Below are 14,038 nucleotides of genomic sequence, written 5' to 3' on the forward strand. Positions count from 1 at the left end.
TGTGAGCCTTATGTGGGACAACCTGATTACCTTGTATCTACCTCAGCACTTAGAACAGTGCTAAGCACATAGTAAGTGCTTAACAAATGCCATTATTATTATTATTATTATTATTATTATTATTATTAAATTATCATTCTCTGGGGCTGTTTGAGGCAGGGACTTTGGGACCTGAAAGTGATCATGGCCATCCTTGGCTGCTGCAGTTACTAAACTGTGTCTGGAACTTTTCAGAGTTTTCTTCATGTTGCCATGGCTCCTCAGGACTAAAGCAGGACTTTTTCCCTTATTACAATACCTTGGAAAGTGGAAAAATGTTGCAAAATTCATGACAGTCCCACTGATTGAAGGGTGGCACTAAGATGGACCTTAGGGCAAGTTTCCAAGTTGCTCCCTTTACCTCTCTTCGGCATTATTCATTTCTCTGTGCTGGTGAGGCATAAAGCTCCAGTGATAGAGGCTGACCATATTTTGAGTCTCTCCTTGAGGGCAGAGACCATGCCTACCAATATTTTTGTTTTGTATTCTCCCAAGCACTTTCTGTGTACAGAGTACTGAGAAGCAGCAAGGTGTAGTGGATAGAGCTTGAGCCGGGGAATCAGAAGGTCATGGGTTCTAATCCTGACGCTGCCACTTGTTTGGGGTGTGACCTTGAACAAGTCACTTGACTTCGCTGTACCTCGGTTACCTCATCTGTAAAATGGATATTGAGATTGTGAGCAATTGAGTTTGTGTCCAAACCGACTTGTTTGTATCCACCCCAGCACTTAGTACACTGCCTGGAACATACTAAGTGCTTAACGAATACCATAATAACCATTATTACTATTACTGGACTAAGGGCTCAATGAACACCATCTCTAGATTGATTGATCTTGGAGCAACACTGGACCGTAGGCTCATCTCTAGGACTGGAATCTCATTGTGAGCAGAGAATATGTCTGTTATCATACTGTATTCTTCCAAGTGCTTAGTACAGTGCTTTGCACTCAGTAAGTGCTCAGTAAACGTAATTGACTGGCTGACATCATTCTTTATGACAAAGGATCCAGCTAGAGGCCATGGACTCTCAGACAGTGCTTTGCACATAATAAGCCTTAATAATTGCCATTATTATTATTATTATTATTATTAAAGGACTTTCAATGTGTCTTCTATTAGGGGTGTGTGTGTGTGTGTGTGTGTGTGTGTGTGAGAGAGAGAGAGAGAGAGAAGCAATGTGGTCTAATGAATAGAGCATGGATCTGGGATTCAGAAGGTATTGGGTTCTAATTCCAGCTACACCACTTGTCTGCAGTGATTCCTTGGGAAAGTCATTTCACTTCTCTGTGCCTCAGCTACTGAAACTGTAAAATGGGGAATAAGAAGCCACGTGTGGGACAGGGACTGTGTCCAACCCAATTACCTGCATCTATCCCAGTGCTTAATACTATGTCTGGCACAGTATGAAGCAAAAACTCCTCACAATTGGCTTCAAAACTCTCCATCACCTTGCCCCTTCTTACCTCACTTCTCTTCTCTCCTTCTACATCCCAGCCCACGCACTCCGCTCCTCTGGCGCTAACCTTCTCACTGTGCCACATTCTCACCTGTCCCACCCACGTCCTATCTCTGGCCTGGAATAATAATAATAATGATGGCATTTATTAAGCACTTACTATTTGCAAAGCACTGTTCTAAGCATTGGGAAGGTTACAAGGTGGTCAGGTTGTCCCACGGGGAGCTCACAGTCTTAATCCTCATTTTACAGATAAGGTAACTGAGGCACAGAGAAATGAAGTGACTTCTCCAAGGTCACATAGCTGACAATTGGTGGAGCCGGGATTTGAACCCATGATCACTGACTCCAAACCCCGTTCTCTTTCCACTGAGCCACGCTGCTTCTCTATGGAATGCCCTCCCTCCTCAAATCTGCCAAACTTGCAAACTTCCACCCTTCAAAGCCTGAAAGCTCACCTCTTCCAGGAGGACTTCCCAGACTAGGCCCCTCTTTTCCTCTGCTCCCTTTCCTCTCCCCATTGCCTCGACCCACTCGCTTTGTTCTCACCCCCGCCCCACAGCACTTATGTATACATGTACATTTTAATAATTATAATTCAATTTATTTTTATTAATGATGTCTATATATATCTATATCTATCTATCTATCTATATGTAGTTTTATTTATTTATAATAATTCCACAGAGGCCTTGTTTTGATATCTGTCTCTCCCCTTCTAGACTGTGAGACCATTACGGGCAGGGATTGTCTCTATTTGTTTCTGAATTGTACTTCCCAAGCACTTAGTACAGTGCTCTGCACACAGTAAGTGCTCAATAAATATGATTGAATGAATGTGAGCCCATTGTTGGGTAGGGACCGTCTCTATATGTTGCCAACTTGTACTTCCCAAGTGCTTAGTACAGTGCTCTGCACACAGTAAGTGCTCAGTAAATATGATTGAATGAATGGCACATAGTAAGTGCTTAACCAATGACACATCTATCATTATTACTATTCATTCATTCATTCAATTGTATTTATTGAGTGCTTACTGTGTGCAGACACTGTAAGAAGCACTTGGGAGAGTACAACATGGCAATAATAATGATGGCATTTATTAAGTGCTTACTATGTGCAAAGCACTGTTCTAAGCGCTGGGGAGTTTATAAGGTGACCAGGTTCCCACGGGGGGCTCACAGTCTTAATCCCCATTTTACAGATGAAGTAACTGAAGCACAGAGAAGTGAAGTGAACTGCCCAAAGTCACACAGCTGGCAATTGGTGGAGCAGGGATTTGAACCCATGACCTCTGACTCCCAAGCCCGGGCTCTTTCCAATGAGCCACGCTGCTTCTCTGCAGCAATAACAGACACAATCCCTGCCCACAACAAGTTTACAGTATAGAGGGGGAAACAGCCCACTTCAAAGCTCCCCAGTTCTGGTGCAGTTACTTCAGCATTAACACAGCACGGTAGGGCTGTGCTGGATTTTATTCCAGGGTGTCTCCAAATAGCCTGACCTGGAAAACCAGGTAGACAAGAGAATTGGTAACAGAATATGTAGCCTGTTTGATTTCGTCTGGGGAGATGAGTAATGCCCCACCATTTTTTTTCCAATAGATTTATCTCCTGGGACAGAAAAGCAATTTTAGATCTAGCTCTTTACGGGTCTTGACACCATTTTTGCAGTACTTTGCAAAATCTATACTCTAGTGCACGGAGCCATGAGTTTGTAATCATTTTCCATTGGCGAAGGCAGTCATACAGGGTAAACTCTTGCCCTGATTATCCAGATGAGAAGAAAATCCCTCGCAGAAAACCAGAGGCAGCATGAAAGGTGTGAACCTTCCCCTCCTTCAGCACTGCAACAAGGTGTTAAGATGAACACCAGCGTGGCTTAGTGGTTTAGAAGTCAGAGGACATGGGTTTGAATACTTTGCTGTGTGACCTTGGGCAAGCCACTTAAATTCTCTATGCCTCAGTTACCTCATCTGTAAAATGGGGATTAAGACTGTAAGCCCCATGTGAGACAACCTGATTATCTTGTTTCTACCCCAGTATAACAAATACCATTATTATTATTAATAATAAAGAATATGAAGTCAAAGTCTCTAATGAACACCCTTCCTTCCTCTCAAGCGAAACTACTCACTGTTTCTCAGTGTCCTCAACCAGGAGAATGGGAGCTAGTGGGACTGAGTTGAACTGGTATTTGGAGACAAGGTTCCAGAATGGTCTTGTAGCTCTCTTTCCCCCTGATTCTGGGTTGCCTTTTCCAAGGAAAACAGCATGGCTTTGTGGAAAGAGCACAGGCTCGGGAGTCAGAGTACCTTGGTCCTAATACCGGCTCTTCCACGGATCTCCTGCATGTCCTTGCACAAGTCACTTCATTTCTCCGAGTCTCGGTTCCTTCATCTTCATAATGGAGAGTCAATATCTGTTCTCCTTCCTACTGAGAATTTGAGCACCATTTGGGGCCTGGTTATATAGTACCTACCCAACATTTAGTGTAGTGCTTGACACATAGTAAGCACTTGACAAATAAAATTATTATTAAGGGACATTCTATCTATAAGCCTGTATCTACCAAGTCATAAATCTCACCTTAACTGAGTCCCAGCTATGACAGCTACCTACCAGATTTCTAAATTTAACTGTTAAAGATCGCCTCTGCTCAGGGGATACCGTCAATTATGTAGTGCTGTATCAGAAGAGCTCTTTGAGGAGATCTTCGTTCTTCAAGTTGTTAATGCTCAGGTGTCCAGGTGGGTTGAACGCCACTGTACAAAACAATTGCTCAATAAGTCATGTGAGCTTGTTTGCCCAGAACTCGACTCCATGTATGATGGGTCGGGCCTGTAAGTCCTTGACTGATTCATTTACAATAATGTCTGTCTCCCCATCTAGGCAGTAATCTCTCTGTAGGCAGGGAATGTGTCCGTTTATTGTGATACTGTATTCTCCCAAGCACTTAGTAAGTGCTCTGCACACAGTAAGCACTCAATAAATGTGGTTGAATGAATGAATGATTCATCCACATTTTGATTCAGTCAATGAGATGGGACTGGTGGGTATATCTTGAGTATGGCACATGGAAGATGGTACTGATGATCAGAAGAAGGTTTTTGGCACCTTCACTCAGCAAAGGTAGCCGTTGAGACTGCATTTTCCAATCTCCTAAAGCCTGATGTCTTTATTCCATGTTTGGGAATTGCTACCTACTCTGGTTTACAAGAATTAATTCAGACGTTGTAAAAAACGAATGTCGTTTTTTTTTCCCACTTGCCTAGCCTGGGGAGACTTGCTTGTATGCAAGTGCTTCTGCACTGAAATGTTAGTGTGGTTTGTTAGTTGGAGAGGAATGAAACATCAAAGTGTGGGTTGTTAAGTTGGAGAGGAATGTAGAGTGTGAGCAAGGGGATAGAGCCAGAAAAGGGTGGATAAATAAGAGGGAGAGGGAGCTGATGGGAAGCTTAATAGCCAGTTGTTAGATGTTCTGTTGTATGTGGAGAAGAAGAATGGCTCACCTTTGGAGGTTTTGACAGAGTGGAGAGGTTTGTTCAGAGTGACAGTTTAGAAAAAATGATGCGGGCAGCAGAGTGACATAGGGACTGGGGAGGAGAAAGACTAGAGGTAGGGAGAGAAGTGAAAAGTCTGAATCAATAGGCATGCTGGGATATGCTTGTACCAATATGGATAGCTATATACAGGATAGAGAGGAGGGGAGGGATGCAGAAAATATTGTTGAAGAGAAACTAGCAAGATTTACCATCAGACTGAATATGAGAGTTGAAAGAGAGCAAAAAGTCAAGGGTAATTCCAAGGTAATAGGTTCCAGAGACAGGAGAATGGTGGAGAAGATTTGGGAGGGAAACTTTAGACATATTGTGCTGAAGATGCTGGATTCACATGTGGAGATGTCTTAAAGGTGAGAGGAAATGTGAGGTGAGAAATCAGGGCTAGCAAGATATCTTAATCTAGCAAGATATCTCCAGCAAGATAACTCCTTGAACAAGTCATCTACACACGCTGCCTCAAATTCCTCAATGCCAACTCTCTCCTTGACCCCCTCCAATCTGGCTTCTATCCCCTACATTCCAACGAAACTGCCCTCTCAAAGGACACCAGTGACCTCCTGCTTGCCAAATCCAATATCTCCTACTCCATCCTAATCCTCCTCGACCTCTCAGCTGCCTTCGACACTGTGGACCACCCCCTTCTCCTCAACACACTATCCAACCTTGGCTTCACAGACTCTGTCCTCTCCTGGTTCTCCTCTTATCTCTCTGGCTGTTCATTATCAGTCTCTTTTGCAGGCTCCTCCTCCCCCTCCTGTCCCCTTATTCTAAGGGTTCCTCAAAGGGTCAGTTCTTGGTCCCCTTCTGTTTTCTATCTACACTCACTCCCTTGGTGAACTCATTCACTCCCACACCTTCATCTATCATCTCTACGCTGATGACACCCAAATCTACATCTCTGCCCCTGCTCTCTCTCCCTCCATTTCAGGCTCGTGTCTCCTCCTGCCTTCAAGACATCTCCATCTGGATGTCTGCCCACCATCTAAAACTCAATATGTCCAAGACTGAACACCTTATCTTCCCTCCCAAACCCTGCTTTCTCCCTGACTTTCCCATCACTGTTGACAGCACTACCATGCTTCCCATCTCACAAGCCCGCAACCTTGGTGTCATCCTTGGGTAGGGACTGTCTCTATATGTTGCCGACTTGTACTTCCCAAGCGCTTAGTACAGTGCTCTGCACACAGTAAGTGCTCAATAAATACGATTGATTGATTGATTGATCCTTGACTTCACTCTCTTGTTCAGCCCTCACATCCAGTCCGTCACCAAAACCTGCCGGTCTCACCTCCACAACATCGCCAAGATCGCCTTTTCCTCTCCATCCAAACCGCTACCCTGCTAGTTCAATCTCTCATCCTATCCTGACTGGATTACTGCATCAGCCTCCTCTCTGATCTCCCATCTTCCTGCCTCTCCTCACTTCAGTCTGTACTTCACGCTGCTGCCTGGATCATCTTTGTGCAGAAATGCTCTGGGCATGTTACTCCGCTCCTCAAAAATCTCCAGTGGCTACCAATCAATCTGCGCATCAGGCAGAAACTCCTCACCCTGGGCTTCAAGGCTGTCCATCCCCTCACCCCCTCCTACCTCACCTCCCTTCTCTCCTTCTCCAGCCCAGCCCACATCCTCCGCTCCTCTGCCGCTATAATCTCCTCACCGTGCCTCGTTCTCGCCTGCCCATCGTCGAGCCCCGGCCCACATCATCCCCATGGCCTGGAATGCCCTCCCTCCGCACATCCGCCAAGCTAGCTCTCTTCCTCCCTTCAAAGCCCTACTGAGAGCTCACCTCCTCCAGGAGGCCTTCTCAGACTGAGCCCCCTCCTTTCTCTCCCCCTCCTCCCCTTCCCCATCCCCCCATCATATCTCCTTCCCCTCCCCACAGCACCTGTATATATGTTTGTACATATTTATTACTCTTTATTTTATTTGTACATATTTACTATTATATTTATTTTATTTTGTTTATATGTTTGGTTTTGTTGTCTCTCTTCCCCTTCTAGACTGTGCTCCCGCCGTTGGGTAGGGACTGTCTCTATATGTTGCCAACTTGTACTTCCCAGGTGCTTAGTATAGTGCTCTGCACACAGTAAGCGCTCAATAAATATGATTGAATGAATGAATGAATGAATCTAGCTAGAGAAGCAGTGTGGCTCAGTGGAAAGAGAACGGGCTTGGGAGTCAGAGGTCATGGGTTCTAATCCTGGCTCTGCCACTTATCGGCTGTGTGACTTTGGGCAAGTCACTTAACTTCTCTGGGCCTCAGTTACCTTATCTGTAAAATGGGGATTAAGATTGTGAGCCCCACGTGGGACAACCTGATCACCTTGTATCCCCCCAGCGCTTAGAACAGTGCCTTGCACAGAGTAAGTGCTTAACAAATAACATTATTATTATTATTATTATTATTATCTGATCTGGGAGTCATCCACATGCTTCGGTCAGGGGAACCAATGAGCTCTCCAAGGGAATGAGTAGTCAATCAATTTTATTTATTGAGCACTTGTGTAAAACACTGTTCTGAGTGCTTGTGAGAGTACATCATCATCATCATCATCATCAATCGTATTTATTGAGCGCTTACTGTGTGCAGAGAACTGTACTAAGCACTTGGGAAGTACAAGTTGGCAACATATGGAGACAGTCCCTACCCAACAGTGGGCTCACAGTCTAAAAGGGGGAAGTACAGTACAAGCAGATAGATTTCCTGCTCATAATGAGCTCACAATCTAGAGGAGGAGACGGACATTAATGAGAGTAGATGAGCTTTGGGTACCAGCATGGCTCAGTGGAAAGAGCGAGGGCTTGGGAGTCTGAGGTCATGGGTTCGAATCCTGGTTCCACCACTTGTCAGCTGTGTGACCTTGGGCAAGCCACTTAACTTCTCTGTGCCTCTGTTACCTCATCTGTAAAATGAGGATTAAGACTGTGAGCCCCAAGTGGGACAACCTGATCACCTTGAAGTGCCCCCAGTGCTTAGAACAGTGCTTTGCACATAGTAAGCGCTTAACAAATACCACCATTATTATTATTATTATTCTAGCATTTATGATTCTAAAAGTCTATGCTGTGGATGCTGACATGTCTATTTTGGCTTATTTTAAATGCCTATCATATTGCTGCACCTCATCCTTAAGGGATACCTAGAGTCATAGGCTAAGACTGAATGGGAGAGTCGAAGGAGAGATTGAAAACTAAGAACCAAATTCAAATCTCCTGGATGCAACTTAATTGAGCCACTGTCCAGTAGTGGTTCATACTCTGTAAGGATTGTTTGTGCTCTGTCTGGGCCTGTAAATATTGCAGTCAGTCAATCAATCGGTTGCATTTATTGACTGGTTACTGTGTGCAGAGCACTGTACTAAGTGCTTGGGGATGTGTGGACAAACACATTCCCTGTCCACAACAAGCTTCAGTCCAAGTGTTATGCTGCCTCTTGGAAACTGTACAGCTTACCTGGGATGTTTAAGAGAAGGGTGGGTCAAAATAATTCTTTCAAAATGAATATACTGTCCCCTAATAATAGTAATAATTTGTGGTATTTTTACTTGGACAAGGAACGTGTCTACAAACTTTGTGTTTTTTTATTCTCCCGAATGGTTGATACAGTGCTTTGTATACAGTAAGTGCTCAATGATTGATCGATTGATTAAACATTTACGATGTGTCAAGTACTGCATAAGAGACAACGTTCAGGAATGGTCTTGTGTGCTGTTAAAATATAACACTGCAGCAGAGGAGCTGAAACTTTCCTTGAGTTAGTCTACTTAGCTAATACCCACGAGTTTGGTGCAGTGTGCTCAATCCCAGCTCAGAAGTTTTTGGAATTATGGTGCAAAGGGGTTGTGACTTGTGCTTAATGAAAACTTAACTGCACCAACCACGGTGCTTTCTCTCTGAACTTTCCCATCTTAAAATATTCAGCCATTTGTGAAGCCTCCTTTAATTCTTCCTGTTAATGCATGCGAATTAGCCTTTGTGCCTTTTTCCTAACTGATTGTATTCTGAAACTAGAGACATTAATGCACCGCTAATGGGGTAATGTGGAAATTACTTTTACAGCTCTCACCATCACTTTGGATTGCAAATCAAGTCTACTGAGGAGACATTTGCTTTAAAATTGGGACCTGGGGACCCACTGTGTCCCAATTCCAGAAAAAATGATCCTCTATGCGTGCATCCATGAAATGAGGAAATGCAGAAGAAACTTGGCTAAAGCATTAATAACACACTGGGAAAGGGAAACCAATATGCAAAACCAATAAATTGTTCAAGTCTGAAATGCCACCTTTTCTTCTAAGAATGAGCTTTTCAGCAGGTGGAATATTGGAATAGGACATACCACCAATGACCAGTTCCTAGGATTTAACAAACAATTGTAGATTGGCCCATGTGTGGGGAGTGTATTTTGTTATGACACCCAACTTATTTAAGCATACAAAATGTAAAGTTCCATTATATTATATTCCCCCTTTTAGACTGTGAGCCCACTGTTGGGTAGGGCCTGTCTCTATATGTTGCCAATTTTTACTTCCCAAGCACTTAGTACAGTGCTCTGCACATAGTAAGCGCTCAATAAATACGATTGATGATGATGATGATGATTATATTATTCCACTCGATTTAGGAAAGACATCTCTCTGCAAACGAGTTCCAATCCTGAGGCCAAATAGTTCTTTGCCTGGCCCATTCTTCATCCATATGGTCTCTCTAAATCTGAAATTGCTTATACCATCTGAGGGGGCTGTGACAAGACCAGCTCAGGTCTGATGTGCTTAGTGTTTAATCATCTCTTGCCGAGCAAAAAATCAATTATCACTCTTACTTGTTAGAGATGTGTGACTTACCACCCACACAGCTTAAACCTGAGAGGAAAGGGGCTCGAAATCTGTTCCAGGTTTGGAAAGTAAGAGCAATTAGGACTTCCACTGAATCCTCACGTAAAGTTTGTTCGGCATCTGCTTAAGGCCGTCATTCTGATTGAGGCACATCAGCTTGTCCAAACACTTCAAGAAGCATCTCTAGTTCCAGTGGTCAAGGTGAGGGAAGGCAGAGTAGCAGCTCAGTGGAAGTCACCTGCTCTCCCTGCTCCTGGTCCCATCAGGTATCCAGAAGACTGGAAGTCTGGGGTGATTTCAGAGAAGCAGCATGATTTAGTGGAAAGAGCACAGGCTTGGGAGTCCATGGGTTCTAATTCCAGCTTTGCCACTTGACAGCTGTGTGACCTTGGGCAAGTCACTTAACTTATCTGGGCCTCAGGTCCCTCATCTGTAAAATGGGGATTAAGACTGTGAGCCCCACATGGGACAACCGCATTACCCAGCGTGGCTTAGTGGAAAGAGCACAGGCTTGGGAGTCAGAGGTCGAGGGATCTAATCCCAGTTTTGCCACTTGTCAGTTGTGTGACTTTGGGCAAGTCACTCGATTTCTCTGTGCCTCAGTGACCTCATTGGTCAATTGGGGATGAAGACTGTGAGCCCCACGTGGGACAACATGCTTACCTTGTATCAAGCCCAGTGCTTAGAACAGTGCTTGGCACATAGCAAGTGCTTAACAAATACCATAATTATTGTTATTATTAGAGGATTAAGTCTTTCCATCATAGTACAGTGGCTTTCTGTCTTAGTGCTTAGTACAGTGCTCTGCACACAGTAAGGGTGCAATAAATACCACTGATTTATTCTGTTTGCAAATTGACCACCTTGGGAAACCTAAGGGAGGGTGACCACCTCCTAGTAGAAAACCATTCCCCACAATTTTTCTTTTATTCCTGGAATTCACGATCAAAAGAGCTGCTTCTCTCAAACTCCTCTTCTTTGGACTTCAGACCATGCATTGTGTGAGTGTCGATAGGATTCAAATTGAGGAAGGCTAGTGGATTTCAGATTAGAAAGTTTTTTTCCCTTACTAGTGTGTTATTTAATTATTTTGTGCCCTGTGTACTTCAGGAAAGTAAGTAAATTGGAGGCCTCAGATGGATCAATTAATCAATGGCGGTTACTGAGTGCTTAGCATTTTCAGAGCACTGTATTTATTCATTCATTCAGTCAGTCATATTTATTCATTCATTCAATCGTATTTATTGAGCACTTACTGTGTGCAGAGCAGTGTACTAAGCGCTTGGGAAGTACAAATCAGCAACATATAGAGACGGTCCTTACCCAACAATGGGCTCACAGTCTAGAAGGATGAGCACTGTACTGAGTGTTTGGGAGAGTACAAAATAATAGAGTTGGAAGACGCAAAGCCAACTGTCGAGGAGCTTACAGTCTAGTGGATTAATTCACTTGGAGCAGGTGCTCCCAGCATTCCCCTTTGCCCACCTTTATCTCTCTCCCCAGCACCTAGATGACATCTCCATCAGGAAGAACAAAGACTTTAAACAACAAGGACTTAAAATTTCCCAAGTAAGAGAGATTCATTCATTCATTCATTCAATCGTATTTATTGAAGCACTTACTGTGTGTAGAGCACTGTACTGTGCACTTGGGAAGTACAATTTAGGAACAAATAGAGACAATCCCTGACCACAGTGGGCTCACAGTCTGGGGTGGCGGGGGGAGAGAAATATCAAAACAAATAAACAGGCATCAGTGGGATCATTATAAATAGAATTATATAAACACACCATTAATAAAGTAAATAGAATTATAAGTATGTACATATATACACAAGTGCTGTGAAGTGGGAAGGGGGATAGAGCAAAGGGAGTGAGTCGGGGAGATGGGGAGGGGAGCAGAGGAAAAGGGGGGCTTGGTCTGGGAAGGCCTCCTGGAGGGGGTGAGCTTTCAGTAGGGCTTTGAAGGGAAGTGTGCTAGTTTGGTGGATTTGAGGACAGAGGTAGGACGTGGGTCAGGGGTAGACAGAAGGACCGGTGAGAATGAGGCACAGGGAGAAGGTTAGCACCAGAGGAGTGGAGTGTGCAGGCTGGGATGTAGTAGGAGAGAAGGGAGGTGAGGTAGGAGGGGGCAAGGTGATGGAGAGATCTCTCTCTTTTTGCCAAAAAATGAAGAGGAGGTAAGGGATGGGAGAGTAAAGCTGACCTTCTACTTCTCTGTCCCTCACAGTAAAAGCATCTAAATTGTTTTTTTCTCCTGCTGAACCCTTGCTCATCTCCTCCCTCTGGCCTGGAATTCCTTCTCCCTTCATATCTGACAGACCACAGCTTTCCCCACGGTCAAAGCTCTACTAAAATCCATCCTCCAAACAGTCTTCCCTGACTAGGCCCCCATTTCCCCCCTTTGCTCCTACCCCCCCCGCCCCATCTCATGCATCATCCATGCACTTCGATCTGTACCCCTTTCAGAAACTGTGATATTCATGCCAAGGGGGAATTGTACATATCCATTTCCCCTGTCTGAAATTAATGTGAATGTCTCTCCCCCATTCTAGAATGTAAGTTCCTTTAAGGCAGGGATTGTGTCTACAAACTCCATTGCTTTGTATTTTTCTATTGATTAAAGGGAGCCTTGACATCTTGGTCTGTAACTGGCCATCTTTAAGTAGCAACAGAAGGGAAAATAGGGCAGGCCTTCACACATGCATTATCTGGGGGTTCCTTGAGTCCATATATATACCGAGGATTTAGCAGCTTGAAAATAGCTTTGAACGATGATATAGTAGTCATAATGCAGTAAAAAGACATACACAGATAAAATGTTGACTATTCCTTGGCCCTCAAGAGACTCACTTTTCTTCTCTTCTATCTTCTTCTTCTCCTCCTCTTCCTCTTTCTTCTCCTCCTCTTCCTCTTTCTTCTTCTCCTTTTCCTTCTTCTCCTCCTCCTCCTTCTTCTCCCCCTCCTTCTTCTCCTTTTTTTGGGGTAGACACAAGCAAATCATGTCTGATGAAATCCTTGTCTCACTGGGGGTCACAGTCTAAGTAGGAAAGAGAACAGGTATTGAATCCCCATTTTACAGATGAGGTACAGAGAAGTTAAGCGACTTGCCCAAGGCCACACAGCAGGGAAGTGGCAAACCAAGATTAGAACCTAGGTCCTCTGACTCTAAGGCCCGTGCTGTTTTTAGTAGGTCATGTTGTTTCTATATCGACAAAGTACTAAACTGGAAAGTTTGACCACCAATCATGAAGTTCATGAACTCTAGTTTCATAAAGTAGCCACAACTCCATAGTAGGAATCCTTACAAACCCACCATACAAAAAAGGAAACCCACAGACTAATCACCTCCTCCTAAAAAATCCACTATTGGAAATTCAAAGAATCAATTCCTATCTTAAAACACATTATCAAAGGAGAGTAAGAACACAGTCCCCCACTACCACCACCACACACACACAAATTATGCAGTTGAGTTTCCTGCATTTGGGGAAATTGCAGGGGTCAGAACACCTGGAGTGCAATGAAGGACCCTCACCTTGGCTATAATCACCTCTATAATCATGATGTCTCCCTTATCAGGAAAGTAACAAAGAGTAAGCAGGAAATGGGACTGGCAACAGACACATGAAGAAAGATGAAATAAATATGACACATAATGTGTTTCTACCCATTAGCTTTTCTGGAAGGAAACCTGCTGTTGGGTAGGGACTGTCTCTATATGTTGCCGACTTGTACTTCCCAAGCGCTTAGTACAGTGCTCTGCACACAGTAAACGCTCAATAAATATGATTGATTGATTGATTGATTAATTGAGTTTGTTCCTAGTAGTAGTAGTAAAAGCAGTAGCAATAGTAGTGGTAGTAGTCTTCATTCGTTCATTCATTCAATTGTATTTATTGAGTGCTTTCTGTGTGCAGAACACGGTACTAAGTGCTTGAGAGAGTACAATATAACAATAACAGACACATTTCTTTCCCATAATGAGCTTAATGTCTAGAGGGGGAGGCAGACATTAATGTAAATAAATAAATTACAGCTATGTACATAAGTGCTGTAGGGCTGGGAGAGCGGGTTGAATGAAAGGAGCAAGTCAGGGGATGCAGAAGGGAGAGGGAGAAGAGGAAAGGTGGGCTTAGTC

General features: G+C 43.8%; 1 non-coding gene across 1 annotated transcript; it reads right to left on the reverse strand.

The window, feature by feature from the left end:
• Positions 1 to 13,324: 13,324 nt before the first annotated feature.
• LOC119936678 lies at positions 13,325 to 13,487 on the reverse strand. The gene has a single exon (XR_005453821.1). It is a non-coding gene; the product is annotated as a U1 spliceosomal RNA (small nuclear RNA).
• Positions 13,488 to 14,038: the final 551 nt, after the last annotated feature.

This window comes from Tachyglossus aculeatus, chromosome 1 (genome assembly GCF_015852505.1).
Source record: "Tachyglossus aculeatus isolate mTacAcu1 chromosome 1, mTacAcu1.pri, whole genome shotgun sequence".
Classification (NCBI taxonomy): domain Eukaryota; kingdom Metazoa; phylum Chordata; class Mammalia; order Monotremata; family Tachyglossidae; genus Tachyglossus; species Tachyglossus aculeatus.